The sequence below is a fragment of the Nipponia nippon genome, unplaced genomic scaffold (genome assembly GCF_047370975.1).
Source record: "Nipponia nippon isolate SJK-2023a ecotype South Korea unplaced genomic scaffold, ASM4737097v1 scaffold_9, whole genome shotgun sequence".
NCBI classification, from domain to species: domain Eukaryota; kingdom Metazoa; phylum Chordata; class Aves; order Pelecaniformes; family Threskiornithidae; genus Nipponia; species Nipponia nippon.
Window position 1 is genome coordinate 28,430,715 of NW_028262413.1, and position 19,365 is coordinate 28,450,079.

Below are 19,365 nucleotides of genomic sequence, written 5' to 3' on the forward strand. Positions count from 1 at the left end.
GTTGTGTTGAATTGGTTAGAATAATAAAAAGTGCATTTATCATCAGGAAGGAAGAGCAAAATAAGGGGAAAGATTCCATGACGAGGAAGTCACCACCTTCTCGCTAACAATGGAAGGCTGTAGGCAGCTGAACACATCTCTGTTCAACAGCTTGCCTAGTTCTCCAGCCACGCAGTAATTTACCATCGGAGAGAATTTTTCTGAAACTGTTATCAACCACCTCTCCCACATGCAGTACCCACACACATTTCTGTAGGGACACTTTCCACTGAAAAGACATTACACTACGAACATGTTTCATAGGTTAACTCGTTGTATAGAATGCAGGCCTCTGTGTATGAAAGCAAACTGCTCACTAATTCCTGCAGAACCCATTTTTTTACCAGGAGCAACAACAGCCTTTGTTTCTCCTCTTTGGCTTGGCACGTAGAGCAAGGAAGGAACATAAAATACTGGCACTGAAGCAGTCTGCTGTGATTGATGTATGCTGTAGATAAAGCTAGGTACCTGCAGAAGACAGGGAGGGGCTATTGACTTAAATGTATTTTTAAGATAACAACCGTAACAATATTCCTTTAATGATTTTTACATTTCTGTACTGCGTTTCCTTTGTGCATTCCTGAACAGTTTGCCAAACTTCAACTGCTGTATCAATTACTTTGTACTTACAGTTTGAAAAAGTGTTGGGAGCAGAGGCACAGTGTTCTGTGTGCTTCTTGTCCAGAACAAGCCGGCTGCCTCCCCTGTCAGTGTTGCAGGAATCACAGAATTATATTGCTAAATCAGGGAAGAGATAGGGTAACATTTTAACCTCAGTTACATATGAACAAAAGAAAGATTCAAACCCCAAGATTTTTAGCTCTATCTCAAAAGTAGCTAAAGATATTAAATTCAGGATGTGTTTGGGTTTTGGGGGTTAAGAAAAGGCTTTCTTCTTCCCCTGAAATCTGACTTGCCAGTTTTTCAGGTCAAACCAGACTTTTTCAGTTGAGGTTTAAATGTCTGAAGGTGATGATTCAAAATGGAAACATTGACAGAGTAAGCAACAGTAACATAAAAATATCTATTAAATGTCCCTATACACAATTCTTTCCAAAGGGCAACTCTGATTTTTCACTAACTTGCATAAGTCTCCATTTTCACTTATGTTTATCTATGAAATCTGTCCCATCACAGGTACGTTAAAAATACTGTCCTTGTCAGTTCATCTGATAAAAGGAGACTGATGCTTGTGTTTGTTAAATTCATGCTGGTGTAATGGCTGTCCCTGGAAACTTCAAATAAGCAGGACATGGCAAAATGGAAAAATCATCTCATAAATTTGTAAAGCTCTAAACCAGTACTGCTCTTCATTTTGAACAGGATCCTGTATTTTACATCAAAACAACTTTGCTGCTGGGTATCAGATCTTCTAGCTCTTTTTTTGTGATGGGATGGTAGATTGCTTATTGTGGGAGCAGTGAATTTTCAGTGACAGGGAGATAAGAGGCCCTACTTTTGGTGAGGTCTCCAATTTTCATTAGTTCAATATTTGTCACAAATTCACCCTCCCTTAATTTCCATCACATGAAACTAGTGTATTTTACTTTGTCATTTCATTTATCAGCTGTTCGGTTGGTGATAATTAGATTGTGTTTTTTGTGCTGGGTTCTTTCATTCTTCTCTAGCCTGTTATTACATGATGTGGTCTTGGCAAGAAACACATTCGCATTCTTTAAAAAAAAAAAAAAAAAAAAAAAACAACAAAAAACCCAAAAAAACAACCCACCAAAACAAAACAAAAAAAACCCAAGAAACAAACAAAAAAAAAACCCGAACACATCTCAGATCCTGCTAATTAAGAGAGCGATCCAACTTGTAGGGTTGAAAAGATAATCAACACGCTTGAACCTGCTGCAAGCAAAAATCCTTTTGTATGAATAACTTTCTTACCGAGTTGGAAAAGGTTACATATGTAGTTGCCCTAAAATGATGGGGGTTTTTTAAGTGCTGCCCAGATGCTCAAGAGTTACAGCCTACAATATTGGTACTATTTTTTTTTTTTTTTTGCCGCAACCTGTAAATCAAAGTTGTTACATTAGCTCCGTACTCTCCCAATTAGGAAATGGCACATAAGCAATTATGTAAATATCATACTTCTGGCCTGTCTGTTAATATTAAGAGCAGAGTGAGGGAATGAGAGAACAGAAAGCAGCCACGTCTAAAAATATACCTGAGAAACAGAACTAAGATAGCAGTGCTGCATGCTATGTTAACAGAGTATGCCTTCACTTCTTACAGCGCAGCTGTTTCCTTAATGCAGTCACCTAGGTGTGTATTTGAAACGCTGGAAGCTGCTGTTTTGCCGAGAGCAGGTAGTCCCACTGTCCCCAGGTTCTGGCCAGAGTCAGATTCCCCCCAGGCACTACAGCATCTACCTCATACAGTGGGTTGCTTCAGCAACATCCCTTCTCTTGCCTTTTAACATCAAACAACAGAAATTTGGAGGCTTCTTAGGTTCAAAGGGTTTCTTAACAATTTATCCAGAATGCAGCTTTTCCTTTCAGACACAAATTTCCTTAACTCTCTTCAGGATAACTCTCTGCAAATGCTTTCAGAAACAATTGCTGATGATGCATAGTCTTTCTTCCTTTGTTCTTAGAGCAGGATTTTTTCCAGCCAAATAATCACTGTCTTAAATATGAACATTAGCATATATATTTTTTAAGCAAAAATGCTTCATAGGTGAATAGGTGGGGATTTTAATAGACTTCAAAATAATTCAAAAAATACCTAGCTTGCTTTCTTTTTCAGCTATGTCTTATATGTAATTCTTTATATGAGTTAACCTATTTTTTTGCTAAACTTTTATTTTTATCGCATTACTTTCCATTTCTGGTAATAAAAATTCTGTGTATTCTCCAGAGGAAAAACTGCAGGTTACACTTGAACTTGCACCGTTGTGGTGATGCTTTGTGATTTGCGCTACAGTGGCATTCCAAAGATATTTAACAAAACGCAGACTTTTCCTGCTGAAGGAGTATGTTAGGCAGCGTGCAAACGTAGTTGGGATTGTTTCTTTTTCAATACTGGATAAGAAGGTGTGAGGACAAATAAAATACAGAATTAAAAGAATCCCTGTTCCAGATCCTTTAGATTCTTGCGTCCCCACCCAGATTTTTTTAAGGACACTGCAAGTGCGCTACTGGGATGGATGATGTTGTTATTCTTTATAGCCCTACCCAAGGTCTGACAAGTACTGATTAGTTATGTTTCTCATTGTGCTGTGTCTTTACCAGCAACTTCTGGGGTGTATTGCTGGTTTTACAAACATCTTTACCAGGCTAAAATATTTCGAATTTTTCGCAGTAGATTTCTTGAGTTAGTCACTAGAAGTAAAAGTCACAGGAGCTGCCACTTGATAAAAAGCAGTGACAAAATGTTTTCTGCTGATCAGCACTAACTAGCTGTATGACCAGTCAGAGGGATTGAATCTGTCTAAAAATTCATGTTTTCAGGGAAAGGACTGCTGAAAATAGGATTGGGGAAGACTGTTTTCTCTTGTTTGTACTGACTTCCTCTTTCAGTTTTGTTTTTTGCTTCAAATACGTTTTTAAATTGTTAGCTATCTGAATTGTGTTTTCAGAAGGAGGGATGCGTTAGAATTTTGCCTTCCAAACGTTTCAGACTTCTTAAGCGCTCTCTCTGCCATCTTCTTTTGTAATAGTTTGAGAGTATATGCATTGGCAGTCAAATCAGTATATTTGACTTTTGGTGTAGTACTATTTGGTTTCAACATGCATATAAAGCTTACTTAGGAAGAAACACAAAACCCATGAATTTAAAGATGGCATACTGTGAGAAATAAATGTGTACTACTATAATAATGCCTATCAGAACATTTTTGGTTTTATTTTGTTACATCAGTGTTGTGGCTTCAGTGTATTTAAGTTTAGGGCTTAGACTGGGTGAATTCACGGGTGTTAAAAGGACATTAAAATAATCAACATTTATGAGTTTGCCTTTTTAATGGAAAAAGCGTTTCTTCTGCAGCTAAAGAAAGATAGCACCGAGCTCATTGAAAGAAAAATAATCCTTGCCTGACTATGACTGTGTCACTGATTTTCAAGACTTTAGCTGATAATATCTATTAAGCTTTATTTCAGTGATGGATACAAAAACTAACCTTGAATATCTGAGTGGTAGTGACATACTTGAGCCTTGCATCAGTCAGTATTTGGTTAATTATCTAAGTATCACTGCAAAGAGAGCAGATTCCAGCTGCCTGTAATTAGGGCTGAATTGTTCCATGCCTTCAAGACAATTTTTACATTCATGGGATCTGCAGCTTTCTGTTGTCCTCATTTCCTGTAACGTAAAAGTACTTGTATCTCAAAGAATTAAAGGGGGGGCAAACAGTGGGAGAGGCTGTATGGGTAACTCTTACTAACATCCTTAGGGGTCTGACTGAGAAATATGCATTGCAAGTTCAAAAAAAACCAGCAAAAAAACCCCCCCCACCACCACCCAAAGCCCCCCCCAAACACCAGGAGTCATAGCCAAAAAGTGTTATTTCAGTTGATTAGAAGAAAAGGTGACTCTCTAGAAAGCACGGTGAGTTCTATAAAATGTGAAATCTCTGCTCTGTAAATCTTGGTCTTAATGAGAGACCACCAGCCTGTGTAGGAAGAAATTTGGATAGCAAATCAGGAGTGCATGTGACATAAAACAGTCAATGAAGATTCAGTAATTCAGTAGCCATGGGATACAGCACTAAAAGTGCAATATATCACATCCAGTTTGTTGAAGTAAGTCTCCCTTTTTTGTCCTTATGCTGCTGAATTACTAGCACTGCAGTAGTGGCATTCACTTTTATGGATGTCCTAGCTTCAGGAAACACTCCTCACCTTGTTGCTTCCTCTCTTCAGTACTCGGGTCATCATGATCTGTGCTCTGTGCAGCCTTTGTTATTACCAGCCTTTACTTCAGCTCACAATCAAGACTAGCAAGTTTTCAAGTTTTTATTCTCTTTGGGGAAGAAACAGACTTTTGTTTAGTTCGCATGTAAAATTATGCATTGGTATTTCAGTGGTATCCAATGTGGAAGGTATATGCCAGGAACCGTCCAAAAAAAAAAAAAAAAGATTATTTTAAAAGCATCTGCAAATAGGTAATACCAGGCTGTAGCCCCACATGAGAATGGGTAAAACAAGGTCATGTCTTTTGTGATTTACCTGAGCTACTCAGTTCCCAAGGAAAACATTTGGCCCTAGGGAATCTGTTGGACAGAAGAATGGTGCTAATGTGGCCCTTGCCGCAGAGGTTGTGACAGACTGCTCCGGTAATTTTAAATGACTGATGTATTCTTTTGAAGGTATACTTCAGTAGAATGGAAAGTTTCTATGCAAGACAATAAGTCAATGTGAGCCCAAGAGCTTCAGAACAGTATCAGTATGCCGTGATGCCTATGTAAAACTTCCTACTGTTCATCTGCTGAAATATCTACTGACCACTACTTCTTGGGGTGCGGAGGGTAATAGAGCTACAACAGCTACCTCACTGCTGCTCCTAGCTATGCAGTGTTGTCCCCTCTGTGGCGGAATGTTTGGTGCTTATTGCTTATCTTCATGAGCCCATTCCCCTTGCTGACCTGGCAGAAAATGACTCTTCCTCACCATCCATGGGTTGATTTGCTGCAGTTGGGAAGCTGAGTTGGTTCAGAGGTGTCATGAGAACAGCAGAGCCAGTACAAGAGAAGTGGTGAGAGTACATGAAGGTGAGCGTCTTCAACTGATTTTAGTTTGCAAATGTCTTACAAGCATAATGGCTTAAAGGAAGTTAACGAAAACAATAGTTGATAGAGAAAGATGCGCAAGTTAAATTCCTTCTTCTTTATGAAATGCAAATTAAATATTTTCATAGGTAGTAATACTTGCATGTGTCTTTTACTGATTACCTCCATATCTGTCCGCATTTTCTTTTCAGATTTAGAGCTATTCAGACAGGCGTCTCCAGCAGTGGCTGTGCAGATATCTGTGAGCTGCATTTAGAAATTGTTTTTGCAGTGTGGTCATATAAGTGTTACTACTCCACTTTCTGCATGTAAGCAATCATTCTTCAGTGCCGTGGCATTGGTCACTAGACAAACATAGGTAATTAGTGCTTAAGAGCACTTTTGGTGTCTCAAGTGTAGAATATACACACAAGAAAATAAATTTCATTTTGTGTACTGAAATAAACTTTTCCAATCTTCTTTTGTGTACTTGATTACATTTTTAATAGAGAATTAATATACATTTTGCTATTTAGACAAGAATGCTTTACTTACTGAACTGCCTGCTGTGAAAGTTTATATTCTCGAAGCATAGAACTTAGAATCACAGATTCTGTTTATTGACTGAAAGTAAGTCTCTTAATCCGCAGTATCTAGGTAATTTCCTTGAAACTTTACTATGATGACTGTGGAAGAACAGCTGAACAGAGAAGTAACTGATATCCAAATCTGTATGTACATAAGTGTTTCAGCTCTAGCCATATACACTGGTAAATCACACCGTAGAATAGCTTATATGTGGTTTGATGTTAGTTAAGTCAGTCTAGTAACCAGCTGTGAGCAAAGAGAATTGAGGAATTGTCCTCTCCCCACTCCCACAGGCCAACCCTTCTCCTTCGCTTGAGCCTGGGCTAGCTCTTAGCCAAAGGAAAGGGAGGCAGGGGGAGTAATTCAGTTCCTTCCCTCCCCACCTAAGTTCCCTTTCTTCAACTTTGGTTTCCAGCAGGGGAATTTGCTGCAGGGTCCCATAAGCACCAATACTGGAGGCACAGCTGAGCGGTGGCTTATAACATTAAACACACAAACTACAGAACTATGACAGGGTTTGCAGCGTTTATAGACCACATAGCCACGGTTTCCATTTAGCATGTTTATATTTCAGTGGGTTTCAGCAATCTAAAGACAGTATGTTTTCCAAGCACGTTAAAAGAGAATTCAGTTATCTGGACAAAATGTTAAAGGTACAACTTAAAACAGAATCCAGGAACTCTTCAAAACTTCCTCAACTCTACATTGTGGCTCATGAGGTGATTAATCCTACAGTGACCCTGCATTCCCAGCTGCCTCACCTCACGCGGAAGTCAAGCATGTATCTCGCAGTTCATGATACAAAGATCTGTGTAACTACCAGCATGAAGCATAATGTTTCATAGTTGTTTGGAGTTGAACATTGACTGCAATAACTACTAACCCTCTTTTTGCAGCAGTGTGCCACAGAAGAAATGGCTTTCGTGTTGAAACGTGATTGGAGTATGCTGTAACGTTTAATGCATCATTTTAACAGTACTCTCAAAAAGCCTAGTATGTTGGTATGTTATTATCTTAGACTCTGCAGTTGTTGTTTCTTATTTAAATGCCCTATCTCACTTGAGAGTTAATGTAATTAGAACCAGCGTGTGGAAAAATCTTTTTCTATTATGTCTTAGCTATTGTTGCAGTCAAGATGGTAAAGCAAATCAAACAGGATATAATGAAAATTATAAAACCATTTTCAAGAGGCAATTTTCTTGAGGGAAGTAAAAGGCAGCACCACTTTTCATTTTGCTTTGTATTTCTAAACAAGGTATGTGCCTGGAATAACTCCACTGAGACTTGTCCGATACACCTGGGAGCTGAATCAGGTACATCTGACAGCAATCTGACTTGACTGATATGAGAGGGAACCAAAAGTACCATAGCAATAAGCCCCTTCTGCTATTAATATTGCTTTACCACCCTGTGGTAAAGCCAACACTAGGTCTACTTGCCATCTAAGGTATGTGTGAAGGAGTTGGGTCTACATTAATAAGCATCTCCTTTTTTTTTTTTTTTTTTTTTTTTTCTCCCCCCTCCTCCCTCTAGCTATAGCATTTTGAATGGGGACATGTGTCCCGAGTGTAGTATCTGAAAAGATTCTGCAAAGATATTCATACTCATGTGTTTCTCAGACAAGAAGTGATGTTCCTGGTACCAAGGGGAAGGTAAATGAGTGTCACAGGCAGAGAGTCGGTTGTCTTGGTCTGGCTTGGAGGCAGGATCACAGCAAGGCAGGAGGTCTAAGCTGGTCCCTCACTGCTATCTCTGGTAATTTCTGAGGAGTTCAGATCTTATTACTCCACATCTTTTAGGTTTTATATTAGGTTTATAATTTTATATCAAAGCTGTTTTACAATATCTTTTCTCTTTTGTGCACAAGCCACTTGTGAACAGGCTTTTGTATTGTCAGCAACGTATTACAGTAATCTGTGTTAATTCACAGTAGTGAATTCAGTACTAATTCACAGTAGTATTGATAAACTTTGTCAGAGAGGCTTAATCGAGAGGCTGCATGCCATAAACATACTTAGAAATGCAGTGCTTTCAAGGGGTGATGGCAGGATTTTCAGTCTTGCTATTTTAGCTCACAACAGCTGTGTATGGACGGATCGAGTTTCCAAGTTGCACAATGCCTTGCCATTGCACAGCAGCCATATTTATCCGGTGCTGTGGCGTTTGGTTCATCATTGACAATGGGGTTTTGAAAATGCAGAGAAGTACAGCCAACTAAATCTGTCCTCATACAAATGTCAGAAGCAACAGATCTTGTTTTTTCAAAAGCTAATGACATAGAAATTCAAATGATCAAAATCCAAATTCAAGTAAGTCAAGGGATCAAAAAATCATTAGTTTAGTACTTGCAAACTATTCTAAAACTTCAGATTATTTTTTTCAGGTAGATTTTTTTTTTTTTTAATTACTCTTGTTCGTAAGTTTCTGGGTTTGGTGCTATCTAATCTATAGAGCACTTGTGCACATGTTTGTCTTTTCTGTTGCCTTGAACTCTTTGGAACTGAGGAAACTGTAATTTCTTCCTCTCCCCTTCCCCCCATTCCTTTGTTATAAAGAAATTATTAAATGCTTAGCACAAATGCTGCACATGAATATTTATAAGAACTTTTATAAAATTTAGCAAGGCAATGCTTCATGGCTGTCTCTTTCTGAATGCACATAATAAAGTACCCATAATTTCTTTGAAGCTGTACTTGCTCTTTCCTAATTTGATCACAGATTGGTAGGAACTGTAGGCTCCTTGGGGCTGTAGGGCTGCAGTTGTTGGTGATGACAAAACACAGAGATCATTGCTGTATTCCGTACTTTTCTGTTAAAATGTTTGTGTTTAACATTTAATAAGAATACATTTTTCACGCATCGTTTACATTTAAGTTGCGGAAAATTCTAGGTAGAAATCTGTTACCTGTATTGGATAAATACCTGATTCCCTGCATTTATACTTTGGTCCTGGAAGAAACACAGTTAAATATTTTCTGCTTGACATACTAACGCTGTAGAACAATTGAATGGCCCTGGAGCACACTGCGAACTGCTTGGAGGATCCTCCTGTTAATGCAAAAATGTTTTCGTCTCCACTTCTTCCTCTGCATATTGTCTCTCGGTAACGGTGCATCCTGTGAATACCTAATAGTGTGTGTAATGCCTCAAAGTGTAATGCACCCATTTCTAAAAAGTAAATCCAAACTAGTAGCTGTTAATAGCAGTATTTATCCCCTTGACATCCTTTAAGAATTTTGATCAGATTAAGCACATGAGCAGTCTAAGGAGAGGAGAAATAAGACAGACTTTAGAAACAGGCAAAAGGGAGGGGAGAATAGAGTTTGTTGATTTAGCAAAGCTGGACGTAATTTTAGAACTGGATTTGGAAGTTCCTTGCTCATAATATTATGTATTATAACCTCTCCCTTCCCCCTCTTTAAAATAAAGAAATTGCCATAAATTGCATGTGTTCATGTCCACAAAGTTACTATATTACTTGAAGATTTACAGTACTTATTTAAAAGTTGGATTGTGTTTTCATAGAATCACAGAATGCTTTGGGATGGAAAGGACCTTTAAAGGTCATCTAGTCCACCCCCCCGCAATTGGCAGGGACATCTACAACCTTCTGTGTTGGAAGTTATTTATTGGAACTTTGTACATGATATGGAGGTCTCTCTGACTGGGTGTATTTCAGTAAATACTACACAAGAAAGAACCTCCTTCGGCCACCCGCACCGGCCAAAGTGCTACAGCAAACAGCCGTCGCTGCTTACCTTCGCCATGGGCTAAAACTTTGCTTTGAACAGTTCAAATGGTGCGGTGGTGCAATGTTCCCAATAGTAGCGTACAGCACAGGAGTCTGTACAGCAGACCCACTGCGAAGGCAACAGCGGGAATTGTTCCTAAAACCGTGGCTGTGGGCAAAGCCATATAATCTCATGTGGCGTCAGCTACAATAGGTATCCAGAAGTGTCTAGCTGGGTTTTAGTATATCATTGCTAGCTATGTTCTGATAGACTGGTTTCTATAGAGATATGTTTTAAACATTTAGTAGGTTTACATCTTTCACTGAGATAAGCTAGCTGTCAGAATTAATTTTTTCTGGGATTCATTACTAGTGTAGTTTTTTCTTTTTTTTATCATGTCTTCTGAGTTTTAAGTCCTCTTTTATCTGGTCACCCTTATTTTAGCTTTCTGCTTGTGATGTGTATGTCTTACGTAGATCTCAATCTGAAGATCTCGGAAATACACCAACATATTTCATACTTGTGAATTTTTTCCTTTTTGTGTGTGTTTATAAATATGTATAATATATACTTCCCTGCTACTACAATATACAAACTATACAGGTGTATTTTTAAAGGTGGCACTGTGTATGTGACTTTAACCCCTAAATTACTGCCGTGCTTAACTTCCATGTCATGATTTCAATCTCTTTCCCAAATGTTTTGGGAACAGCAATTTTTAGAATCACTTTCACGATTAGAAAAGGAGAACTGAAAGAGACAATATCAACAAGCAGTTTACATTTCCATTAAAGTTGTACACTTGCAGTATTACCGTTATCCCCATGTATTACAATAATAACATTGAAGGAAAATAATACTCTCGGTTGTGCTTGTCTTCCATTTGCAAAACTTTTAAGCCAGCCACCTGATGCATAACCTTTGAACATGTAAGATTCTCAACTTGGTTACTACTGTAAGAGAAGTATGTATTCACATACTTTTTGGTCTGAGTATGTTTAGCAGTAGTAGTAATGCTGAATCTTGGTATAACAATCCAATGTTTGCATCTACAAGAAAACAAAAGTATTGTCCACGTTGTTGTGGGATAACTTATCAAATCCATCCAAACAGCTTAAAAAAATTACAGTCCTTGGACAATAATAACTGCAAGAGTTTTTGAATCACATTCCTCATAGGGAAGATTGAAATTGGACTTAAAAAAAATGAGTTTGACAGCTCTTCCTAATTTCTGTCTTTATGCTTTAGTTTTAGAGGGTAAAAATAAAGTGTGCACCAGGAAATGAACAGGCATACCAAGCCGTAAGGTTCCAGAGATCTTTTGAGACTTTCAGTTGTCTATGGATCCTGGCATATTAAAGGTTCACAGAGATTTGAGGCAGAATTTATTTTATTACTTTTACATAGCCTCAAACTAGTTTGTCCATCACACCTTATAAAATAAAAATCCTCACTCTAGTGGTGAACTTGCTGCTAGAGCTTCATATCTTACTTAAAACTAGTTACTGCAGAACGGCTCCATTGGTAATAGGGAATGCAGAGGCAGTGTGGGGAATTTGCTTTTTTCCTTCTTTAGCTCAGCACTGCAGACATTAAAGATGATGTTGCCTAATTTCAGCAAGCAGCCATCTCATGATCTCTGTGAAGTCTCTCTTCTGCTCTTTTTCCTTTCCAGTTCTTATTTCTCCAAGTTTTAGCATGTAATTAAAAGAGTACAGTGGCTGAAGAGTGAAAACGGAATTTTTCCAAATGCTGTTGCTTGTAAAATGTAATACATCGCCCACACATCCCAAGGCAGTGATTGAAGATCTCGTCTAATTTGTCTTACTTGAGATTTAAGTGAAATCATCTGCCGAGTGTTTCAGACTATCTGCGTGCATTACGATTCATCCAGGCTTCTCTGAAAAGAGAAATGTGAGAATAAAGACATGGTTAATGTACCAGTCTCTTATGTCTAGAGAACAAATTTAACATAGGACATTAGAGATATAGGCCTACAGTCTGTCTTCTGACTACACAATGCTAATTAGCATTATGAAACCGTCCTTTTGTTAATCATGTTGAATTATATCAGACTTGGAAGAATTCTGTGCTGGAACAGCAGTACGTTATGTTGGTACTGAATTGCGTTTGGCAAAGTGCAGCGGGGTTGGCAGCAGACGAGCAGTCAACTGGAGCAAAGCAGAAGCACCAGTAACATGGTGCGAGTGTAACTGGCTGCGCACCTGCGTCCTGACGCGGCCGCGAGAAGCTCGGGGAGTTCAGGCGGGGCGGCTCGGCGCTCTCGCAGTGGTGTCTGCTGAACACTGCCCTGTTCTATAAGGCAGTACCTTGCTTTGGCAGAGCTAGAGGTGAGCGTAAATGAGAGGTTATATGAAGCTGCTTTTTATAACCAGCGTGTTCTGAGAAATGCTGTTAGCTTTTTTGTGTCTTTCCACCTTTCTCTTTAGTCTTCTTGTCCCTGTATGAAAGTAAGGAGGTTATTTTGCTCTCTATAGAAAAAAGAAAAAATACTTCTATGTAGCAAAAATTTTATTACTATATATTGAGAAACCTGCGCAGGGCAGAGCGAATCTGCTTCAGTTTCTCAGCATACTTGTATGAAGCAACATGGGCCAAGTCCTGCAACTGCATACAGACATGATAAGCAGCTGATAAATATCCTATTACTGAATTTCATAATTTTTTTTTTACATACTGCATTCTGGCATCCAGACATAGTTCTGCTGCCTTTATTGAGTTTGACATACTGCAATTTCTATCAAAATTAAGGCTTTGAGATCATTGTTAACATACCTGGTTTCAACAAAAGGCTTTTCAAAACAGCTGACTTAAAAAAGCTGATACTTTTCTGAGTGATTGTTATATGAGAAGTTATTTGAGTAGGGGGTACTTAAAACAGCCATAGAAGGTGAAGTTAGTAGCGATTAATTTTCCAGTTATGCCAAAAAATATTTCTACAAATCACTGTAGAAATCTGAATAATTAGACCTTGACTCTTTATGCAAATTGCTCAGACTGTTTTTTGCTGTTGAATAACTGCCTGATACTATTGCAAACCAAAAGGTTTCCTTATTTTAAAATAGCTTTAAAATAAAACACAAATTCATTGTATTTGCAAAACCACGTCCTCTCTTCCTCATGCCTCTGTATGTCTTCTTTCCAGATGCTGAATTTTAGTGAGCTACGAATAGGTATCTTCATTAACAAGTATACAAAAGGCTAAATTTTAAATATAGTATGTTTTAATTTAATGTCATGTTTTGCTATATTGATACTAAGAAACTAAAATGATAAAAACGCAGTATGTATTATATGGATGAGGCCTGGCTACAGGTGGTAGGTCTCAAACTGATTGTAAGTGGGAATTTGTTACCAAGTTGGCATGAGATGCTATGTATTAAGCTTTGTCCTAAAATTAGTCAAGGTTTTTTTATGAGTAGTCTGAAAGAAAACGTAAATAGGGAGAGCAGGAAGTTTAAAAGCAGAGATCCTCACTGATTACATCGAAAAAAGCTTGAACAAATAATTTGTATTTATTATGTGCGACTGTAAACGGGGAACAGAAAGCTTAGAGCAGGCTTGCCTGGCTCCACTGAGAGAAGCAAAGATCCTCAGAAGCTTGTGGAAGTCATGACCATCCCGTTACCATGAGTTCTGGCTAACACTCTGGACTTAAAAGGACAGTGCCTGGACTCCACATGGAGAGGAATGTATTTCAAAAGTAGGAAGGGTTGTGTCACCGGTATGAAGCTCCAGGAATGCTGTGCTGTCTTTTGGAGAGCAGCAGTCCAAGGGTGCTAGTAACAATTCACAAAAGTCATTAGTGATTAAAGGTTTGAGCAGCTTGTTTTACAGAGAAGACTTGAGAGCTCAATTTTGCTCATTTTTTAATTAAAGAAAGGCAAAGTAGAACCAATAGTACTTCTTAAGTATGAGGGCAAAAGAAATGAGTAACACTGTGTTCCATAGCTGTTGCAGTTACCGTTGCAGTTCACCATTTGACTAACAGTTGGGATCCCATGAACTGTTTATGTAACTATAACATATGCTACCATGTGTTATTAAGCCAAGTTTGAGCCTATAACCTTGAAATCTGGGGTACAGATTTTTTTGTCTATATAAATTGCAAGATCAAGTACTACGGAGAGCATGTAGTCTCTTCCATGGACCATACTTGGGAGACCTGGCCTACACATCACCACCTTGTGCATAGTGTTGATGAAGCAGTGTTGGGGAAGTGTGATTTAGACTCCTGAGCAATTTTCCTCATTCAGTGGAGTATTTATATTGTTTCCTAACCTGTCTGTAGAGACTGAGCCCAGCACCTCAACAGAGAACAGTGGGAAGAGTATGGCTACTGCCTTGCAACTTGACGCTGCTTACATGGACGAGGGAGTAGGTCTTGGTCTTTCTCTTAGACTGGTTCTTAGTATTGTTAACAGCTTAGTTCAAAATGGCATGGTGTTGCATATGGCAGGAATAAAACCTCCCTCAAGACCCTCCAAGAAGGCAGGTAATAGCAGCATTTCATGTTTTACTGGGGTTGGCAGTGACAGAGTGTAATTGCCCTCGGCTTAGTGTGGTTTCTGTGAAATCCATTCCTGCACAATGGTGGACTTGTAGCGGTCCTGTGTGCTAACAAAGCGTACTGTCAGAAAAACCTTTGAATGGTAAAGAATTCAGTTGTGTGTGATTCCACTTCTACCTTCCAGATCCCTGTAGATTAGTATTGAGTCATCTTAGCGGTACAAGACTAGAAAATTCACATTGTGTTTTTTCTGGATAGAAAAAGCTTTGTGTTTTTAAGATTCTGTCAAGCACAAGTAGCAAAATTTGTTTGTCAATCAGTTCCTTAAGGAAAACATTTGTATCTGTAAAGAAGAACTAAAGAAAGAATTTAGGAGTACCATTTCTGAAAACAAACGTTCGTGTTGATTTTCTCTTTCCTTTGCTAGAGCTTGTTTACAGTGTTTCGGTTTTATTGTTTCATACTGCGTCCTGACCCACGAATGAGCGCTGGCTAGATTTCAAGTATGATCAGCAGCCTCTTAATTAGCATCTGAGCGCTCCGACAGCATGGCTGTCATAGGTGGAAGGAACAGCTCCGTGGGCACCCTGGGCTCGCAGGAAGGCTCGGAGCAGGAGGGGCTGTGGCAGCAGTGGCGGGTGTGTCAGGCTCACCTCTGGGTGCTGTTGCTCTTTGTGATAAGCCACCTCTGTTTTTTAAGTGGCTGGATGCAGCTGGATGCTCCTGCTGCCCACAGAGCAGATTGGTTCTTAGGGTAGGTTTTGCCTGCATGAAGTCAGCCTTCTCGGGAACAGTAAGCGATTCCTTCTTTCCCTTTCCTTGTCTTAGAGCACTGGGGTAAAGATCATAGTGGTTTACATACTTGCTAGGTTTAAACAGCTATCTTTTGAAAAGGAAGGGTATTTCTTCTCTCGTGAAGTAAATTGAGCAAATTCCCTAGCTGCAAAAAAAAAAACAGTCACTGAATGCAAAGATAAAAACTAATACAGAATCTCTATTACATTTCCTTACTGATTCTGTGCTTGATTGTATTTAATCATGCCTTCACTGCATAACTCTTCCACGTATGGATTATTTTTAAGTATGGAATCAGATTTTGTGGACTAAAATGAATTACTGTTTTGTTGGCTTTTTTTTTTCCCTGCCCTACACCCTGTTTCGGCGACCTAAAGAGATGATTACTGACAGATAGATGCCCCATGTTGTGCTGTTAGTCCTTTTCTGTCACCATGGAAGGTTACAGCTGCATCACAGAGCCCCTCTCAAGGTGCCTGGAACACTGGTGTGTCCTGGACTTGAAGATTTTCCAGGGGCTGTGATATTGCTAACTTGATAATCAGGCTAAAGAGCATTAAAAACTACTGTGTTCTTCTCAGTGGTCCACAACACAATGTTTTAAATGAAGTAAGGTATTGATTTTCTTGGCTTTTGGTTCTGTTTCTACACTGCTATTACAAGCATACTAGGATTTTATACTTGGTGAATCATTTATAATGTAGATAGTTGTATTTGATACCATTATGGTAGATCCACTTTGGTACCAAATGGTAAAAAGAAGCAGAAGGCTTCTATATCAGCAGAAGCCTTGTTTTGTCTGTACAGCTGAGCTCTCTGTGAGAACCTGTGCGCACACAGTTACGAAATACCGTCGTTTCCTACCTCTGACTGATACTGCTTTGCAAGCAGGATTGTGTGGTGGAAATCTGTGCAGGGTAATGCATAGAGAAACTACGGAGAACACAGTCCTGGTGTTTGGGGGGTGCGTTATCCTATAAAAGATGGTCAGACACAACACTTACTCATCAGAATAAGTAAAAAAATCAATTCTTGTTTATTATGAATGCTAAAACCATACAATTTCAGTATCTGCTAATTCCTTTTCTGAATAAAATTTCACCTATGATGCTGCTTTTTATCCCTAATAGCGTTTTCATCAGCAGTGGCTTCCCATTTTATGGGGATGGATTCTAGGCAAAGCATAAGGAGTACCTAAGAATATCTGTTGTAAAGCCTCATTGTTTTCTTTTTAACTTCAACACTAGTAAGCAATAATATCTTTAACTTTCTGACTTATAGCTCATCACTCATTTCATTGCTGTGGCTTATGACTGCAGATTAATATTTCTTGCATTCATCATGCCTCGTGAAGTAGCTTATCGGGATGAATAAATGACATACTAATTAGAAGAATAGTCTTGAGTGAGAATAAGCTGCTTGAACTAGCTTTGATGGTCAAAAAATTACCTATAGCTAGCTTCTCAAGATTATCAAAGAGATCCTCAAATTAGAATGTCTGTCTTTGATCGCAGATGCAAGGAACAAGGCAAAATGACTGCACCAAGTGGAAGGCAGTGGGAGGAGATGGTTGCTGTGGAATGGGAAACTGAAGGAGTTTTTACAAAGATTCAAGCCCTCTCCAGGCACTTGCTCCACCAAGTAGTGAATGAGATATCAGTATGTAGCTTATTTTTATTTCTATTTTCCACCATAAGCTAGTAATGTATGTGTCTTCAAAAGTTAAATTGTTTAGGTTAATTGTAGAGAAAAATCCTTTTTATATCATTCCTTTGTCATCTTACCCTGATTTTTCTATCTTGTAGTATGACAACATTCAAACAGTACTAATCTTTTGTAAGACTCCCATCTGACTTCCTTACCTTTGTAATTACCATCTTACTTATGCATTGCTATGGATTTGTATGGATCATTGCAAGACACGTGGCTAGTGTAACACACGGTCACCTGGCCCAAGTGGTTTATAGCCTGAGGTCCCAGTTGCCCAATACCAAACATGATCGTGTAGTCATAAGAAGTAGAAAAGAACACACAGAATTTTTCCAGGGCTGAGATATAAGCCTGGCACAACAGTGACAAAACAAAGTGTGGGAGGAGAAGAGAAAGGCCTTAACACTGGGAGATAATGGGAAATTAGTATTATTTCACCATTTAATTATTTTGCTACATTAAACTAAAAACACTGAAATAAAGAGTAGGATCTGATAAAAAGGAAAAATCAGAATCATGTTGTTATCAGAGAGATTAATTTTGAGAAGGGCCTTGCCAAAGGAAGGCTTATACAGGTAAAGCCCTAAACAATAGGTACGTGCCATACAGAGGTGGAAAGGATATGTAGTGCAGGTTGGATGGAAGAGTATACACCAGGAATCTTTAAGACAACATCTTGTATGCTGTCGTTCTTTGGTGCGTCAGATCTGGTGAAGAGGGAGAAAGGGATCTGCGAGCGTGAAGAGACTGACAGCTGGTGCACGATTTGACGAGACAGGTACCTTGCGTGCAGCGCAGTGCCCGGAAGCGCGCTACAGCGGAACAGCGCTGGCCGTGGTCTGGCACCCGGACTCCAGCAGCAGCCCTGTCCTTCACGCTGTCCAAACTTCCTAAATGGACAATAAAGAAATAATCTGCTAATGAGTGAATTTTCTGCTCAAGTAGTTAATGCTTTGTTTAAGCACTGAAATTGGAAGCTTTGGGTTTATCCCACCTGATACAACTGTCAGTGTCTCATCCCATGTATAAATGTCTAATCACTTTCTGAATCCAACTGAGCTCTTGATCTCAGTGCCAGCTTGTTTCAGGAAGCATTTTATATGGAATAACTTTCTTTTTACTAATTTAAATATGCTGCATTGGGCTTGTTGCTCTTTTTTTGAGACAGACACTAAATGGGAACATCCGATCTATCTTCCTTATGTGATGGATCATTTAATATAATATTTGTCTCGATTCTGAACTCAACTATCATAATCTTTTTGTTTCACTTAATATGAAAAGCTTTTCATCCCTTAAAATATTTTTGTGGTTATTTTATGCTGCATTTCTTCCTGAGATGTCATAAATAGAACTGAACACAATATTCAGTAAATCATGTAATCGATTTTTCTTACATTGAAGGCACGTAATCTGCTGGTTGCCTTGCGTATTCTGTTGCACTGTTTGCATGTCCTGCAGTTAGTAATTTGTGAGTACTTCTTAAAAACTTTAAATAAAATTGTCGTTTCTCTTTTGCCCATTATTTCATTGTTTGGTAAGAAGAAGAGCAAGTTTCCTTCACAGGAGTCATGATAAAAACCACGTCCCATTCATACCATGTTTAGCTCCTTGCCGTACTAGCTCTGATGATAAAGGGCCACATAATTTTACGTGTAGCTCAGCCACCTGGTTCTCAAGCTTCTCCACAGTTCTTGGCTTTATGCAGTCCAGCCCTACTGTGCCATTGCTCTTAATTTATCAGTTATTTTTAATGTTTCTTTTTTTATAATGGCTGATAGTGTTTTATTTTTAAACTTGATTCTCTCAAGTCTGTATTTAATAACTTAAGGACCTTGGGGAGGGGGTTGAGACTGATGGTGAGTAATCATCTGGCTTCTCTGCAATGTGTTTTATCTTCTGTATTATAGCTGACCTCTTACACTGGCTGCAGTCCACTAATTTTCTCATAAGTTATCTGCTCCTAATACTACAGTGTTTTGTTTGTCTTTCACTACTTTTTAGTAAGATCCTTCATATCCTTTCTAATGCTATTTTCTATTATTCTATATTATTATGCTATTTATTATTATGCTATATTATTCTATTGGTATCTACCAGTTACTTTGCTAAACCAAAATTAATATATTTTTGGCAGTTGTGGTTTTTGCTGCATCAGGGGTTCAGCGTAAAGATCTTTGGAGCCAGAGGTTGCAGTAGTCCAAGGGAGAGAGTTTTAAGTAAATTGAAGTTGCAGAACTGATGGATTCAATAATACA

General features: G+C 38.7%; 1 protein-coding gene and 1 long non-coding RNA gene across 11 annotated transcripts in view; one reads left to right on the plus strand and one right to left on the minus strand.

Moving 5' to 3' along the window:
• PEAK1 (pseudopodium enriched atypical kinase 1) overlaps nt 1–19,365 on the plus strand; it is a 123,632-nt gene that overhangs the window by 55,632 nt on the left and 48,635 nt on the right. Inside the window, exons 3-4 of one of the 10 annotated variants that reach the window (XM_087743812.1) lie at nt 16,912–17,056; nt 17,813–17,885. The exons of 7 other annotated variants lie outside the window; for them this stretch is intronic. The gene's annotated coding sequence lies outside the window, so the exon portion shown is untranslated. Of the gene's footprint in view, nt 1–7,160; nt 7,654–16,911; nt 17,057–17,812; nt 17,886–19,365 lie in introns of those variants that run through there. 2 more of the 10 variants (XM_087743817.1, XM_087743811.1) reach the window with 2 other exon arrangements.
• On the minus strand, nt 691–18,612 carry LOC148050247 (uncharacterized). The gene is made up of 3 exons (XR_015701314.1): nt 17,890–18,612; nt 11,900–11,971; nt 691–777 (listed from the first exon to the last, which is right to left on the minus strand). It is a non-coding gene; the product is annotated as an uncharacterized LOC148050247 (long non-coding RNA).